This window comes from Sinocyclocheilus anshuiensis, unplaced genomic scaffold (assembly GCF_001515605.1).
Source record: "Sinocyclocheilus anshuiensis isolate Anshui unplaced genomic scaffold, SAMN03320099.WGS_v1.1 scaffold122, whole genome shotgun sequence".
NCBI classification, from domain to species: domain Eukaryota; kingdom Metazoa; phylum Chordata; class Actinopteri; order Cypriniformes; family Cyprinidae; genus Sinocyclocheilus; species Sinocyclocheilus anshuiensis.
The window spans coordinates 1287529-1304046 of NW_015544153.1; the positions used below are offsets into that span (position 1 = coordinate 1287529).

A 16518-nucleotide genomic window follows, 5' to 3' on the forward strand; every position below is an offset into this window, starting at 1 on the left:
ACTCACCCCCCCCCCCCCCAAAATTCAAACAAGTCTGTCAAAGCACCATTCAAAGTTTGTTGTGACATACATTGCTTTTCTAGTTAAAAATGTTATAATTTTGAAATGAAAATTCCCTTTAACTCTACTTGCATTCCAAAGTGAATTGAAATTCTGCATTCTGTTTGTTAAATGGCATTTTCAATTCTGAATGGCACAAAACACAACTTTAGCTATAAATTGCTGAAATAATTTGGATTCACTTAGATTTATTGTATAAAATTTACTGTTTGTGTCTGTCACTGCATCTGCAACTTCCATCAAGCCTGACATACAATAGTCCCTTTCACATATGTGACCCTGGACCACAAAACCAGTCTTAAGTCGCTATTTTTCGAAATTGAGATTGATATATCATCTAAAAGCTGGGTTATGTATAAATCTCAATTTCGAAAAATTGACCCTTGTGATTGGTTTTGTGGTCCAGGGTCACATATACAGTCTTTACTGGTAAATTACCATTAAGAGATCAGGTGTTAACAGGACCTTTTCAAAAATACCGGTAAATTTACAGGTATGAGAATGTAAAGTCGTTCCGGTACTTTTACGGCAATTTACTGGTGTTGCTGGGCTAATGTTTGAGGAGTACACTCTAGTACAGGGATAGGCAACATCGGTCCTGGAGTGCCGCTGTCCTGCAGAGTTTAGCTCCAACCCTAATCAAACACACCTGATCAGGCTAATCATGGTGAAGCATTTGAACCATGAGGTAGGATCTGGAGCAACTTTACCACTCACAAAGTGCATGAAAACAACTGGATACAAGAATGTGAGGAAACATTCCAGCACTTGGACCAGTCAGACACACAATTATTCATTATATTTAACCCAAAAAGCAAACTATGTTTTAAAGTTCTGTGGACAACCCCCAAAGAGCAACTAAAACCCCATAAAGGCAGAACAGGCCTCTGGTTTCCATGGCAAGCAATGACAAATAATCTGATAACACTGGTTTTATTGCTAAAGGAATGTGGAACTCTCTCTCCATTTGCCCATAGGAAAGACACATAATGCCCATAAAACGGGACATTTCCCCATTCTTTCATAGAAAACCTTCTATGAATGACATACATATTTCCAGGACATTGTGTATGTGTATTATTACTGTTCTTGTATATGTCTTTTGTGTCGTTGTAGTGTATACTGTTTTATGCATGCTTATCAAAAGAGACACTAGTTGATGTAACCTCACATATACCATGTTTTGTATCTATGAATTTTTAATATGATGATATTGCATATTATATGTTGATACCTATGCAACATATCAGTGTTATAAGAAAGAATCTTTAATAGTTTTGCACCAACACCCAATCCAATTACATATGCAAAATACCATGCTCGAAGACAGAGTCGTAAACTTTCCCTTCAAAAGTTTAAGTTACCATTGGCTCAATGACCCCCTGGAGGTGTGACCTCCACGAAAGTTAAAAGGCCACTACATCAGTGACCTCCCTCTCTTATCATCTTCTGCTGCTCTTCTGCTTCGTCTTCTGGTTGCTGATCATGTGGGACTAACCAATTCCCGGGGCCGGTGACAAGCCTCAACTATACAGTCATGTCTTCACTTTCCACCTGGGAGAAAACTCGCCCGACTACCACTGAGTCAAAATAACATCTTTGGAGTTCATCACTCTTCAAACCCGGAAGAACATTAATGCAATTCCAACACCACCAAACTTTTAAACCTTCAAGACTTTCATCTGAGACTGCATCTGGATGCTTGTTCAACAGCCAAGGCAATGCAAGTATTGTACATTTAACTAAATGAAACAGAGTTTAGTATAAGCTGTATTCTCTGGTTTCTCGAACAGTTTTATTTATCCAGTTTAACTCTCCTTTGCATGCATGTATGAGTGTGCGTGTATGTTTGTTAGACTAGTTTTGTGTTAGTGTTTAGTTAATAAAACCTTTGTGCACAAATTACATGAGTTTCTGATTCTGTCACTGCTTGTAGATAGTGTCCCTTTAAAAATTCCTGATCTTGTTACATGCTCTAATGCACTAATACTGTAAGAGAGTTATTTTCTATGGCCACGTTAATATTATTTCTTAGAGTTAATATGAAATTACACTAAATGTTTGCTGGACGAACAGATTAGTTGATGATAATATTAATTCTGCTACAGTTACTACTGGCAACTGATATAAATAATTGCAATTAATTATAATTAATTGTAATTATTTATATATATTTCCCTTTTGAGCTAATTTGCTACAAAGGTCTTCGGGATCACTAAGGCTACAGGCAGAGTTTTTTTTTTTTTTTCGTTTTTTTTTTCAGGGTTTGAGCTAAACTCTGCAGGACATCGGCACTCCAGGACCGACATTGCCTACCCCTGCTCTAGTACTTTATGTTACTTTATAAAAGACCAAATGCAAAAGATTTTGTTAATGAACAGGAATACAGCATATTTCACCATATTTTCAGAATAATTATGCATGGCAAAAATGAGTTTAGCACCAAAACACTGCTTGAACCAGTTTATGCTAAGCTACTGCATCATATTAATATAAGCGTCAAAATAAACACACTTTCATGTGCGGTGTGAATCAGGCCTAATACTGTCATATTATTAATGTTAATGTGTGTGTGTTTAAAATACGCATATGTGTTTCCACATCTGGGATAAATTAGAGGGAATGTCATGCAGGGCCATATCAACAGTTCTCATCAGCACCACGGACAGCGTCGTCATAACACGGCACTGTGCAGAGCCTCCCGCTCCATTCAGAACCATGGACAGCTCTGCAGTCAGATTGGTACCATTGACATTTAAGCCTTCGTCCTGATTTCAGCACCCTGGAGAGCTCCGCATGAGGCATACATGCTTATTGTGTGACTCAAGCAATGGTTTTTAGTTTGTGTGGGTCTTGTATTTTTATTCATAATGGAGATAGAAATGCCACACAGGGCCTCTTTACTTCTAAGAGTAATTATACCCAAGAATCAATCAAAATCTGCCATAAACATGACCTTTAACCAAACATTTTAATATACCTCAGATGGAAGCTTTTAGAGGTTTAAAAACATCATAAACCACAAATATCATAGAAAAAAGTGGCTTTTACAACTGAAGACTTCATTTTAGTAACTAGATTAATCATGGGTACAGGCTGAAAATGGGATTACAGATATGAATACTAATGCAATACAGAGCCTTTAAATCTAGCACTAATGGTCAGTCTGGAATTGCAGGCACTCCTTGTTAAATTAAACCACAGGAGGGACATTGAGAAGGAAATAAAAGTCACACTTTAAAATGGTGATACTCAAAACTGCCGTACCGCAACACTTTTCTTTCAGATCCTTCTTTCAGAGAATTGATGCTTATATGGTATTTTTTTCTTTCGGTCAATCTGTATTAATTAAATTTAGGTGTAGACCACCATTTGAATAATAATCTGGCAGAGAGAAAACTGGTATTACACGCTTGAGAACACTGAGCTGTTATTGCTATTATTATTGCTCATACTTAGGGGTAAGGGATTTGAATATCACACCTGCACGCACATGAATGATACCTGAAATCATGCGGCTTATTGAGGAGAGGTGTGCTATTATTGTCTAAGCAACCAGACTAACGATGTTCGCCTTGTGGTTGTAAAAACAAGTCCAAAAAAATATCATAGATTCACAATAAATAAGAGACTTGATCCATATATAAAAATGACATGCATCCTACAGTTTTGGTGGTAAACGTCCTAGCAACCACACAGCAATACCCTGGCGACAATCCCGAACTGTATCACTTTTGCACAGGCAAAATACATCTTCATAAAGTTGCAATGTAAAGGAAATAGTGACAGATCTTTGCTTCCATATTTTGACATCCATCTGAGACATAGATAAAAAAAATAAAAAAAAATAAATGTAGGGTCAGGGTCTTGGCTCTGTCTCTCGGTTGTTGATTGGATGGAGGCAGATCTGAATGCGAGCTTGCAAAGATCAGGGTTTAAGCAAACTAAATGATTGAAGAAGTTCAGCTTATGTCACCAGCGAAAAGTCTGTCATTTTATTGGAAGTTTGAGTTATCATTTTTAATAAAAAATTACAAGGTCAAAACAATGTAAACAAGGATGAATTGTGCATGGATGAATTGTTCAAAATTACATCAACATTACGTGCATTCATGTGCATTAAAAAAAATATTTTTCCATTTCATGACAAAGGAATAGTTCACCTAAAATGAAAATGTGCTTAAAATTTACTCATGCTCAAGCAATCCAAGATGCAGATGGGTTTGTGTCTTCATCAAAACGGATTGGAAAAATTTAGCATTACATCACTTGCTCACCAATGGATCCTCTGCAGTGAACGGGTGCCGTCAGAATGAGAGTCTAAACAGCTGATAAAAAACAATGATTTAACGTCTTGTGTGTTTGTAAGAAACAAATCCATCATTTAAGGCGTTTTAACTTTAAACTATTGCTTCTGGCCAAAATACCGCCAAGTCCATAATCCATAGTAGTGCTACCTAAAGTTTAAACCATCCATCCCCTTTTGCCTTCTCACATCAAAATCCACTGACAATTTTTTTAGAAATGTTTTGGAGTGTTTTTGCTTGTAAAACATGCTTGAACTGCGCATATTTCTCTCAGATGAGATGCTTTTTCTGGAGAAAGTGATATCATGGATAGAGGACTATTTTAGCTGGTTAAAAGCATCTTAATGATGGTTTTGTTTATTACAAACATATAGATTTTCGATTCACAAGACATTAATTTATGGTCTGGGGTCAGGTGGATTACTTGTGGATTATTGTAATGTTATTATCAGCTGTTTGGACTCATTCTGATAGCACCCATTCACTGCAGAGGATCCAGTGGTGAGCAAGTGATGTAATGCTAAATTTCTCCAAATCTGTCCCGATGTACAAACACATTCATTTAAATCTCAGATGTCCTGTGGGTGATAACATTTTCAGTAAAGTCTCATTTTTGAGTCAATTCTCATTTTTGAGTCTACCTTTAAGCAAACACCAAAAAACAACTCCATGGTGAAAATCGAAGGTAAATTTTCTAAATTATAGCTTCTATAATAAGATTGAGATGGTTGTCACACGTTTGCATGTGTTACTTGTACCTATGAGGTTCACAGGTGAAGGTCTATGGAGGTGTGTCAGCAGATATCACAGGCAGCATTAAGGAGCTGTCTGTTCTCAACATTTAGAGAAGCAGAGGCAGGTATATTCTACCCAGGAGTCAGGAGACCCACACTCAAGCACCCCACTGTCTTCCCCTGCCAGATTCACCAGCTGCCTGCCAAGCCAAACACGGGAGAAATATGAACCTGTCATACTATCGGAAGCCCTGCATACGTCTGCTCCCGCGGCATCTTGTCAGATAGGATAAGAGGGGAAAAAGGAAAGAGACAAAGAGAACAGACAAAAGAGACACAGAGGGAGATAAATAAACATTAACCATTTTAAAGGGACAGTTCGCACTAAAAAATTCTATTATTTATTCACCCTCATGTTGAGCATAAAAGGAGAAGCTTTGAAGAATGTTCATGCTTTTTTTCTTCCATAAAATGCTAGAAGGGCACCTGTCAAGTGTTACAATTACATTCTGTTAAGTTAGTTCCTGTTGTGTCTGGATGAGTTTGTGTTAGTTTCAATGGTTACTGATTAGTTAATCCTTGTCCAGCTGTTCTTGTTTAGTTCCTTCATTTACTGTGTGTACTGTATACATACTCCCTGTTCTCTCCAGTCCTTTGTCAGTTATTGTTTGTGTTGTACGTGGTTGTGATTCTCCTGAGTTTGCTATTTTATTAAAGACTCTGTTTTTCTTATAATCATCTCCTTCATCGTGCGCTTCCTACCACCACCTATCCGTGACATCAAGCTCCAAAAAAGCAGCATAAAAGCATAATAAATGTGATCCATGACTTATGTGCTATATAATCCAAATCTTCTGAAGATACATGATAGTTTTGTGTGAGGAACAGACTGAAATGAGTCTTATTGCTTGACAACCATTTAAAAGAGCATGGACTTTCTGTTGTCAATATCTTCTTTTGTGTTTCACGGAAGAAACAGAGTTATGCAGGTTTGGAACGCCATGAGGGTGAGTAAATGATGACAGAATTGTCATTTTTGATCACATCTACAGTATATGTGAGAGTAAAGTATATTATTCTCAAAGAGAGAGAGTGAGAGCATGATACTGTGTTTTCAGCCTCGGGTGTGGCTATGTGCTCTTTGGATTCGGTCATTACAGACAGAGGAATGATAATGATTTACATCAAAAATGAATAGCAAGAAAGATATCGATGAAGTAATCAGCACCATAGCTGACTTCAGAGACAAAGATAGAGAGAATAGCAGTTGAGTACACTGAAAATGACAGGGTGATTGTCTTTTCTGTCCACATCTCACCTTTAAAGGAACAGTTCACACAAAAAAGAAAATTCTTTGATCATTTACTCACACTGATATTTTTCCAAATCGACTTTCTTTCTAAAGGAGCTATTGTTGCACTACTTTTTCCTTAGAATTAAAGTGATTAACATTCGCTTTCAATGTATTGAAAAGAATAGTTTGGACATTCTGCTAAACTTCTTTAGTGTTCTATGCAAGAAAAGAAGCCATATGTTTTGGAACGACATGAGAGTGAGTAAATTATGACAGAATTTTTATTTTTTGGCACATTATCCCTTAAATATGATGAAAAGCACTGAGCAGATTTACATTTCTTTATGTTTAGCAGCTAATCCCTTAAAAGAGGTGTTTCACAACCCAGTTAAATGGTGTGCTTAGCAAGACATGAACTGTAAAACATTTGGGAAACAAACCAGCATGCTTATGACTTCAAGAAGAGACACAGTTGAAGTTGGATTAATTTACATCTCTGCTTCTGTTTATTTCAACAATGCAGGTTTGCATCGGCTTCCTTCATTTGAAAAATTAAAGCAAAAATTCCATTCAGTTTTATTGTCCCGCTCTAAGATGTTATACTTTTTCATTGTTCTTTTAATATTACAAAACTGTTGTCTTGTTTTCAGCAAGGCCATGCTTTCTCTTGCAAATTTTGTCTTGCACACAATCACTAACATACTCTCTCCCTTTATTTCTGTCAGTTTTGAGTTTGTATAATAAGAGTCTTCTCATTTGGATTCCAAATTGCACAATTAAAACTTCCCATTGTTATGTCAAACTCTTCAGATGAGATGTTAAAATGCTGTCAGACTTTGAAGTCTGTCACAAGCTCTGAATGTGTGAAGACTCCACTGCACCTGTTTCCACAGCTACCAGCGTGATTTGCAGTTGCTACTTAGCGCAGAATACATTAAACTCAGACTCTTAATTGATTAAATACCTCCACCGGCAAATTTCAGGACACACGTGATGAAAAATGCCCTTTGTAGAGCCTATGTGGTTCATTTTGACGAGCTTGAGCCAGGAAAGATGTAGCTCTCCTGAGGGTCTTTCCATCAGGTGGTCTGGACTGGATTTTTTTAGAACTGTTCTGTGAACTTCTTATACTGCCATGACTCAAGAAATATATAATGATATTAAAATTCTGTCCAATACCCATATACTGATGATTCTTTTGTTTTGCTTTGGCCAATAACTGACGAACAGCTAATTATACAATTGTACACTATTTTGTTGAAATACATTAAAATAAAACACAAAGTAAAATCAATCATTTTGTTAGAAGTGAGTTTAGGCATCATAACATTACAATGTACTATATGTACTATATTCATGTACTGTATTCATTGTTTGACATTACAATGTACTGTATTCACTGTATACAATGTACAGATATTCATTGTGAAATTTGTGAAATATTACATTTAACAATGTTATTAATGTATTCATTTTTTTAAGGATCAACTTTAAGTAAGCATTAGATGACGTATAAGTGTGTGTTTGTATACACACACACACATAGATAATTGTATATTATATATTGTAGATCATTGTAATTCCTTGTTTTTATTATTGTGATTGTTTTGATTATTTTAATTACTTTTATGTAAAGCACTTTGAGTATGAAATGTGCTATATAAATAAACTTGCCTATATATTATCATATACATCATACAATATGATTTTATATGTACTACAAATGTAATTATTATTTCATTAATATATTATACCAACATACTATAAACAACATGTATTATTATTATATTAATACATATAAAACAAAAAATACATTAAGTCACAGTTATAAGGTTCTATCTTCATTCTGAGCATTTTTTTTTTGCAAGTTTTTGCATTCCATATAGTGATATGGGATATGGGGAACAAGTCTCTTTCATACATCAGTCCCAAAATGTACACAACTTAAAAAAAAAAAACTTCACAAATTGTAAATAAGTTGTCATAGAAAAAGAATATGTGAATAACTACATTTTGACAAAAATGCAAATAGAACCTTATAATTCCAAGGTGACAATTATATAGTGATGATAATATACAAGCACATTTAAAATATAATGTAAATAAAATATATTGAGCATTCTTAATTAGAATATTTAAGTTGATCTGCTAATTGCCTTTCAGTAGGATCTATTCTGAGACTGCATTGCGATTGACCTCACCTTCCATTCTGATAAACATTATCTATTTAATTAGTCCTAGATATTATTAGCACCCATTATTGGTAATTATACAAACTGAAAGCTTTGGGCTTGTGTGATAACTGGTCTTAGATCAGTTTCTGCTTTTCATTTCCTGGTTAATAGGATTATGATCCCAGATCAGCATTCTTCAGCTGAGACTCAGAATACCGTGGAGCGCTTGTGCCCTCAGAATACCTGCAGCTCCTTAGCAGGCCTGGGACTGCAGCTTAAACGAGAATCGTGGGCTTAGTTTTATCAGTGCCATCCAGATCGGTAGCAATACAAAGCGCAGATCACACACACACACTGCACTGCATGTCTGTGTATGTGTATGTCACCTGATTCATATCAGCCGCTGTAACAACGTCACGTTGTGGTTCCTCTCAAACGGAGGTTCTGTTAGGTGGCATTTGTCCTAATTAAAACAGCACGCATCTGCCATAGCGATGCCAGACCTGAATAAATAAACTGACACGCAAGCTCCGCCAATGACATCTATGACTTCCTGTCGCAAAATAACGCTCCCTGCCTGCAGTCATATGATTTCATCAGAGCCGAGATAGTGAATTAATGCGCTCAGGATGCGCTTCCTTCTCCTCAGCTCTAAGCTCAGCCTCTTCACACACTGGATTATAAAGCTTTATTTGATTTAATGTGGTCACATCCTCAGGCTGTGATGTCAAAAGCACGCATTTTTATGACAAAGTCTCGCTGTGGTGTGTGTGTGGGCTCCATATTCAAAACGGAACAGAATGTGAATGTGGGAAATATTTCAGCGTACAACCAAAGCCACATGCTCTCTCTATCAAACACGCATTCAATAAGAAATATGGCTTGAGCCTATAAACTGATAATAATTTGCACAAATCAGTTTTTTTTTCTGTCCAACAGCATATGAAAGCCTTTCAATTCACTTTATTTGTCTCTTAGTGTCAGCTTTGCTATATAGAAATACATAGAGCCCTTGAATTAACTTGTGTTTGCAATAATTGCAAGCACATAAACCACAAAAAGCAGAATCTTTCTCAAATTAATGATCTAAAAGTCCGGCTTTCATTCCAAAAACAACTGTCTATTTGTGGAGTCCAATATTACTTGTTTATGATTAAACGCAACATTTTTCTTTGTGATGCACAACATCAAACTCACTTAAACAGTATTAGCCCATTTCAAAGGCTTTTTGTACACATCTGTGTCTTCACAGCATGTGTCAAATGAGGCACCGCTCAAGAAACAAATCACGCAGTGACATTCGCAACATCTGGAGATCCCATTCTGCGATATTCTGAATTATGTTTGTCATTATATTATATCATAAAAGTCATTAACACTCTAATCACATAAATATATTTTTAAAACCCTCCAGATAATGGCATTGCAATATGTGTACTTTCTAATTAGAAAAGACAAACTTGACAAACTTTAAATACTGTGTAGACTAAAAAAAAAAAAAATATATATATATATATATATATACTTCTTTGTAGTTAATACATATATGGAGCAGGGTGGAAGAACACTTGATTTCTCAGAATGCCACTCAGTTTAAATAAGCCATGAGAGGCAAAGCATTACAATGATTTTAACTCATTACTATAATTATAATAAAATCACAGTACTGCACAGCCTCTAAACTTATTGGGTTTTTAAAATGGCAAGAACAATAGAAATAAATAAAAATAATAAATACGAGCTATACCGCTGATTAAGCAAAGGATGCTTATGGTTGCCAAGCAACATTCTGTACCAACATTCTGTGACTTATCCAGTCAGGTTCTAGAGCCTGAATTGTTTTACGTTTTATAACTTACTAGGGAGTCAGGTATGCCATATAATGTATTATTTGTGTAGTTTGATCTAGTTGGGTTAAAACATGCCTGCCTGAATTCAGCTGAATTTAAAAAGAGGAGTGTCAGCACTTCCTCTCTGCACAAGATTTCCTAGAAATCTGAAAAAATTAGGATTATGAGATTTTTCTTCTTCCCTTTTAATGTTGGAATTATGTCATTTATGTCATCAGTTTAAAAAAGGTGGTTGTAAGTTGCACGTCATGCTTGCGTCAGCATTAAGTGAGCCTTAGGAAAGTGTTTAAGTGAAGACCTGTGGGAGAGTGAGGGATCTTTATGTAGAGCTGTGACTCACGGAGCTCCAGAGCAGGTGTACATCCATATGCTTCCTTAATTACACTAATCTAGACAATGATTAAAAAACACCATCGCTTAAACATATGATGGCTACGGGTCCCTTCCCCCCCTCCTCCACTGCCTCCAAACACACACACTCACACACAGCACACACACACACACACACACACACACTGCTGAGTCTTGGGTTATAGAGGGGAAAGTGAAAAGTCGTGTATTAGGTAGTCCTGGGAGAGAGCATGAAGGGTCGGACAAATCTGATTGTTCTGGAATTAATTCCATGTAGAACAGTGTCAGAGCAGTGCTGAGAAATATCTGTCAGATTTCATTATGCTCACGGAACAACTTTGAAATCCGAGGGGACGGTAAAACTCGCCCCGTCTTTGCTCTACAGCAATATGCTGCAGCCTTTTATTGGGGATTACGCAATTCCTGGCAGGACACCAGAAACATGAAGTGCTGGAAAAAGCTTTTTTCTGTTTCTTAAAGCAGAAAATGAGACATAGCACGATAGCATGCGTGCAAAGGTTTGTGACCCAGTCTCTGTTGTCCAACATTTTACAAAGTGCCATTCTTTGTTCGTGAAACAACAGACTCTTTCGGTCCTCTGAAGGAACAGACATCTGATCCTCAGAAGTATCATGCTCATTCATGCAACAAATTTTAATGCAGAATTCATATATATGATTAATTCTAATGATTCAATATTTATAATAATTAAGAATTAAGAATGATCTCAACAGACAGAGAGGGAGTGAATAATATCTAGCAGCAGACAGAGCTCTGTCATCATCCACAGAGTAACTCTGCTGTCTCATGTCCTGATTATTCTGGCTTTTTACAGCAAAGGCACATTTACCATCTATGTTTGGAGAGATAATTACACCTGAGGCCCACAGCACTGCAAAGTATGACTCATTATTCAAAAAACACATACTTTAAAAGAAAGCTAGACATCTATTCTGAAGAAAATGTGAGTGGTGCTACTTGCAAAACCTGTTCTGTGTGGTTCTGAGTGGCTGTGCAAGCACTTAAACTATGGTGTCAATATCTCAGCCACCAATAAAATATTTATTTCAGTATTTTGTAATTAGCATGTGTGATTGCAAGAATATCTAGGCATTACTATGTGATTAAAATATACAGCGAGATGGTCACTTGTCTAACAAAATTCATCTGTTCAGCTGTTGGTAATAATTGTCAGATTCAATCTTGATAAACTCGCTCATTCAGTCTTGTTTAGCAAAATGACATTTTGTTAATTTGAGTTGAAACGTTATATTTTCAATAGCCAAATTCCCTGCACACGTTCACACGCAATCTTTGATCAGGAAGTTATTGTAATGCAGCCAAAGATAAATCATGAGAAAGCTGACCCTCCTGTGTCTTTCGTTCATGAATGACCCATCACTAATTAAAACACAGACCTTTGACTTCAGCTTGGTCGCTGTAGTGGATGAATGCTTTTTTCCTCAGAAGTGCTTGTGTATGTCAGGGTCCGGAGAAACACGCAACGCATCTGTATAATAATCACACATACAGCAAACATGAAAGGAGTGGAGCTGTAATTATGCTGAAATAATGCACAGACAGACAGTTTGCACCCACAGTCGCCAGCGCTTACACTTACACCCACTCGCCCACTTCATTTTCCCCATCCGTGCGTCCAATACACAGCATTCATAATGAGACACAGCAAATCTCTGGTGTCCAGCTCTCAACGGCCCCTGATTTAATCAGAGAGAGAGAGAAATGACTTCCTTAAAAACTGTCAAATTATATTGAGTAATCAATTAAAATGAATTTTGTTCTACTGGTTCACTCAGTTAATAGACAATAACTCACTCATCCATGTATACCTTTCTTTTTCAGTCATATACATTCATTTTCACTTTCCAGAGAAGACAATGGAAAATGTATTTGAGTTTATGAGTGCTTTCATTTCGATTGGCTTTTCATATAAAACATTTGCTCTTCCCTAACAGGATTCATTTACAGGCTAAGAGGATGAATATATTACTGCTTTTGTTCCCAATCCTTCCATTTATAGCCCATTTTTGCTTCTGCCCTGAAAAATATATGCATAGACACACACAAAAATCTACGGAAGCCTGTTTCTGCCGTGAAATAAATAAAAAAAAAAAAAAAAGGGCAAAAAAAGGATTCACAAAGTGCATTACACATATGCGTTGTGTTTGTGGCATGTTCTTAACCTGCATATACATGTGTCTTGATCAGTCAGCAGCTTTCTCAACACCTTTCTGCTACTTTAGTTATCCTTTTTTTTCCCATTATTATAAAATAATTGTTTGATTATCATTGTACATTCAACAGCACCCTTATAATAGGTGGCACATTTTTGTTACTAATTATTGTTCAACACTGCTTTGATAATCATTTTGAATTATTTTACAACAGGAAAATCCTCCCTCACGATACAGTTTGTAGAAGGACAATTTGTAGATTCCTATGACCCTACTATTGAAAACAGTGAGTACTGGAATATTTTATTGATATACTGTTTTTCTAGCATTCATAGATTGCATTATTCTAAAATGCCATAATGGACTAATAGGCCTACATGTAGTGACTAGCAATTAGTATATGCTACTAAGTTTTTAAGACCATTATATAATGTAGAAAGAAAGTATGAGAGTTGACAGGGCTGTTTCTGACCATTGACTCATTGGCATTCCTCTGGGGAAAACTATGACTCTTTGCATTTGAAATGAGCCTGTGTGCTGTAATCTGTTAAACAACATAGTGTAACCACTTTTGTTTATTTTTCATTTACTGTTTTTATTATTTTGTTTAGTATTCACTTTCTAGTTTAGTATAAATGTATATATGTATATAAATGTCTTTCTTTATTTTAATGTTTTCGCAAATTTAATGTAAATTTGAATGCTATATATTTATCCCTTTGTGTATGCATATATAACATATATATAACTTGTGTAATAACATTAATTATTCATTAACAAACATTGTTACATAATGTTTAACAGATCGTTAGTTGTTTAAATAGAAATTAGTGTCATTAAAATTTGATTCATGTACTGTTATAATCATATGAATGTTAATGAACCACTTATCTGCTAAGTATAATGTTGTTTAAGGAGTAATTAAAGTTGTGTTATTAGTGTTGCCAACATATTTTTATTTTCATCAAGTGATCAGTAATGACTACTATATAGTGACACCTGTCAGGCTAAACGGGAAACTTGAAAACAAAATTTCATATGCATATATTTCTGAATTCTGTTGTTCTGAATTCTTAATTCACTTTTCAATTCCTGCTTGTGTGCTGTGATCTCAACAGCCATAGTGGAAATTGTATTAAAACATTGTTGCTCCAAAACTACCTTTGAAGGTTCTGATATCCCCAATTCAATTTCTGTTTGCCTTTAAGCTTTTAATAAAATGGTGTCTGTGAATGGCCAGGATTTCAATCTCCAGTTGGTTGACACAGCTGGACAGGTAAGAACACCCCAGCCCAAACTTTCTGTAACTTTTTTCCCCATCATTTTTCATACCAGTTGTCCCCTCCCCTTTTCTGTTTAGGATGAGTATTCCATTTTCCCCCAGTCTCATTCTATGGATATTCATGGTTACGTTCTGGTGTATTCTGTCACTTCAATGAAAAGGTCAGGGTTTTTTTTTTCTTTCTTATACTGTTATGGTTGTTTTCCTTAGTCATATACAGTGCCTTGCGAAAGTATTCATACGCCTTCATTTTTTTTTTTTTTTTTTTTTTCTGAGTTGAAACGTTATATTTTCAATAGCCAAATTCCCTGCACACGTTCACACGCAATCTTTGATCAGGAAGTTATTGTAATGCAGCCAAAGATAAATCATGAGAAAGCTGACCCTCCTGTGTCTTTCGTTCATGAATGACCCATCACTAATTAAAACACAGACCTTTGACTTCAGCTTGGTCGCTGTAGTGGATGAATGCTTTTTTCCTCAGAAGTGCTTGTGTATGTCAGGGTCCGGAGAAACACGCAACGCATCTGTATAATAATCACACATACAGCAAACATGAAAGGAGTGGAGCTGTAATTATGCTGAAATAATGCACAGACAGACAGTTTGCACCCACAGTCGCCAGCGCTTACACTTACACCCACTCGCCCACTTCATTTTCCCCATCCGTGCGTCCAATACACAGCATTCATAATGAGACACAGCAAATCTCTGGTGTCCAGCTCTCAACGGCCCCTGATTTAATCAGAGAGAGAGAGAAATGACTTCCTTAAAAACTGTCAAATTATATTGAGTAATCAATTAAAATGAATTTTGTTCTACTGGTTCACTCAGTTAATAGACAATAACTCACTCATCCATGTATACCTTTCTTTTTCAGTCATATACATTCATTTTCACTTTCCAGAGAAGACAATGGAAAATGTATTTGAGTTTATGAGTGCTTTCATTTCGATTGGCTTTTCATATAAAACATTTGCTCTTCCCTAACAGGATTCATTTACAGGCTAAGAGGATGAATATATTACTGCTTTTGTTCCCAATCCTTCCATTTATAGCCCATTTTTGCTTCTGCCCTGAAAAATATATGCATAGACACACACAAAAATCTACGGAAGCCTGTTTCTGCCGTGAAATAAATAAAAAAAAAAAAAAAAGGTAAAAGTGTGTGTGTTTTTTTTAATCTCACAATCTGGATTTGTTTTCCTGAGAAAAACAAATAATTGTATAAACTCAGAATTACAAGACATAAACTTCCCCCAATTGTAGGGGGAAAAAGTCAAAATTATGATATAAATTCAGAATTGCATATAAACTCTATTTTGACTTTAAATATATTACATGTTTCTGTAACCTAAGCTACAGAAAACTATAAAGAGATGCAGAGTTACAGTATGCGTATAAGTAACTGTAATTAAATGCTAGCTCAACTACAATGCTCCTAAGAGAGTTGAGCCTTCAACCTGAGCTTTATAGACTTTTTTTCTTTCTTTTTCATTTCCCTTGACTTTCCTCCTGAACTCCTGCCTGTCAGAATCAATGAAACGGCTGGGTAACACACTAGCCGAGTATTATTAGCATAAAAGGGCATTTTGTCTTGTGTGGATCAATTGTTTCTATAAACAAAGACCTTGTAATTAAAACCCAACTAGGAGTTTCTTTGGTACAGTAGTGTGTTGGAAATGAACACTGGAATACCGGAGACAGGGGATGCAGGGGGGAAAAACCCTGAAGGGGGTTTGAGGTCATTATATCTAGTTGAGCATAGATGGAAACCTCATGCAGAGATTTCATTTAATGATCAGCTAAAGATCAAACACACTTTCACTGTGCACCAGAATCTGATCACTGCTGACGTGGCCGAGAGAGATGGAACAAAATGAACAAATGCATTTCTGAGTGGGTCATGAACCACGTGGAGGTGGATGTGAGGACCATCTCACTCATGTTTGTGGACCATGAACCTTCTAATGAGGATCTAAACCATTTAAAAATCGACCTTACTAATGAGTAAATATTTTTTACACAGCTTTTTAACTCTAGCAAACTAATTCTAGTGTATTCTGCGCCACTGCACATTATTGACACAACAACAACATATTTCAATATAAACATTCTTAAAGCAGTGTTATTGACTGTCATTTTATAATATGAAAACACTAAGCTTTATATTCAAACAATAATCTAAATTAAATTCAGTCTGAGTCTCTGAAATTCATATTCATGTACAACTGTAAAGAAAACGTGTACAGTATGTGAAATCTGCAATTT

The 16518-nt window shown here is 36.0% G+C and overlaps 2 long non-coding RNA genes across 2 annotated transcripts in view; both read left to right on the forward strand.

The window, feature by feature from the left end:
* LOC107695237 (uncharacterized) overlaps positions 1–5460 on the forward strand; it is a 15614-nt gene extending 10154 nt beyond the window's left edge. Inside the window, exon 3 of the long non-coding RNA XR_001634975.1 lies at positions 5448–5460. This is a non-coding gene — a long non-coding RNA (uncharacterized LOC107695237). The remainder of the gene's footprint in view (positions 1–5447) is intronic.
* A 7718-nt stretch (positions 5461–13178) lies between these two features.
* On the forward strand, positions 13179–14480 carry LOC107695238 (uncharacterized). The gene is made up of 3 exons (XR_001634976.1): positions 13179–13251; positions 14174–14241; positions 14326–14480. It is a non-coding gene; the product is annotated as an uncharacterized LOC107695238 (long non-coding RNA).
* Positions 14481–16518: the final 2038 nt, after the last annotated feature.